Source organism: Octopus bimaculoides, chromosome 25 (assembly GCF_001194135.2).
Source record: "Octopus bimaculoides isolate UCB-OBI-ISO-001 chromosome 25, ASM119413v2, whole genome shotgun sequence".
NCBI lineage: Eukaryota > Metazoa > Mollusca > Cephalopoda > Octopoda > Octopodidae > Octopus > Octopus bimaculoides.
Window position 1 is genome coordinate 18,423,368 of NC_069005.1, and position 2,537 is coordinate 18,425,904.

Below are 2,537 nucleotides of genomic sequence, written 5' to 3' on the forward strand. Positions count from 1 at the left end.
CAAGACCAACGCCTCCCCACCAGAAATTACCAAAAACATATAATGAAAAGAAACATAACAAGTAACTATGGAGATGGACAAGAAACAATAAATCATATTATCTCTGGCTGCCCAGTCCTGGCTAAGAAGGAATATATTCACAGACACGACAGAGCTGGGACCTATATACACTGGAAGCTATGCCAACACTATGGAATAACAACAGAAAAAAGATGGTATAAGCACACGCCAGAAAAGGTCACAGAAAACGAGAAAGCAACCATACTCTGGGATATGCCAATACACACAGATAGAGAAATTAAGGCAAATAGACCAGATATAGTTGTCAAAGATCATGAAGAAAACAAATGCTTTCTAATTGATGTATCAATACCAGCAAATGACAACATTTCCTTAAAAGAAATGGAAAAACTTTCAAAATACAAAGACCTGGAAATAGAGGTAACTCGAACGTGGAATCTAAAAGCAGAAACAATTCCTATCATAGTAGGTGCCTTAGGTATAATAAAAAAAAATATTCAGACAAGTACAAAACAAAAACACCAAGACTTACAAATATATATAACATACAGAAAATTGCACTACTGGGCACTGCACACATCCTACGCAAAACACTTTCAATACAGTAACCATAAGTGTATCACAGCAAACCACAGCACATACCCAAAGCACACAGAGCTGCGCTCGGTAGTGAAGTGAAAGCACGTTATAAAAATAAAACTACTGAATAATAATAATAATAATAATAATAATAATAATAATAATAATAATAATAATAATCCTTTCTACTAAAGGCACAAGGCCTGAAATTTTGGTGGAGGAGAGTAATCAACCCCAGTGTTTCACTGGTACTTAATTTATCGACTCCGGAAGGATGAAAGGCGAAGTCGAAGTCGACCTCGGCGGAATATTAACTCAGAACATAGCGATGGGCGAAATACTACGTTGCTTTTCGCTTAGCGTGCTAACGATTCTACCAGCTCGCCGCCTTTTAATGCTTTCTACTCCCTACAGGACCCATGTTTACAAAGCGGTTACCCGTCTAAGTTCTAACTAAGCTTGCCGTTGGTTAAATTCGGTAATCAAACCAGAATCGATGCTTTCAGCGTAAGGTGGCCGTAAGCAATAATAATAATGTTGATGATAATGATGATGATGATGACGATGATGATGATGATGATGATGATGATGATAATGATGATAATAAACTCGACTCCGTTAGTCACGAATGACCACGGGTGCACCTAAGACGTTCCACTCCGGGTACAAGTCTGGGCAGAAAGTCGCCTCGCCGTCAAACGCACAACCTAGGGTTGCTTTTATGGAAGACCAGCAGTCACCTATGCATACCAGCCTCCCCTCTCCATGCCACTGATGTTTACACGATTAAATCACACTCTTTTCGTGTTGTATTGTCTTGTGTCGTCCCCATTCCTTTATATAAACCCTCAGTAGTGAATAAAGAAAAGATTATTATTATTATTATTATTATTATTATTATTATTATCATTATTATTATTATGATTATTATTATTATTAATAATAATAATAATAATAAAAATAATAATAATAATAATAATAACAATAATAATAATAATAATAATAATAATAAATAATAATAATAATAATCTCATGGTTTTTGAGATTAGAATAGGAAGCCAGACATAGTCTTAGTTGAGAAAGAAAGCAAACTATGCCAGATCATAGACATAGTATGCACAGCTGACAACAAGGTATGCGATAAGGAAGAAAGAAAAGTCGAGAGAAATGACAGGTTAGATTGGGAAGTTAAGCTGTTGTGGTCGATGAAAAAGGTAGCAGTAGTACCGATAATTGTCGAAGCCCTGGGGACAGTGAGCAAAAATCTCGAGAAGTACGTGGAACAAATAGGGGAAGCAATAAGGGTGGAGCACTTGGAGAAAACAGCACTGCTTGGAACCGCTTAAATACTTCGGAAGGTGCTCGAAAACTAAGAGGTGTTACCTTAGTTCACTGGTAGTGAGTACATCTCCAGCGTTAGAAGCTGTGCAAAGGTAAGAAGAAGAAGAAGAAGAAGAAGAAGAAGAAGAAGAAGAAGAAGAAGAAGAAGAAGAAGAAGAAGAAGAAGAAGAAGAAGAAGAAGAAGAAGAAGAAGAAGAAGAAGAAGAAGAAGAAGAAGAAGAATTTCAGCAATCTACCCAAGATTAGACGAGGTGTTAGCACTGAGACCCCGGAGCGAAAACAAAATGTACATTCTCATACATAGACTCCAGGCCTTTCCTTCATATGAAAAGTTTGTTCTAGGATTAGTGGGAGATTTTGGATTAAAATTAGGATTAAGAGCAGGGTTAGGATTTACTGAGTTAAACTTGTAAACATAGGATGGCGTAGAAATGGAGACTGAAGAAGAATTACAAAGAAGAAGCAACAGCATCTTATCTAATACATATATACACACAACCACATACAAAGACACACACACACGTGCACACATACATATATTCGTACAAACATACTTTATATACATACATATGCGTGTATGTACGTATTTATATATA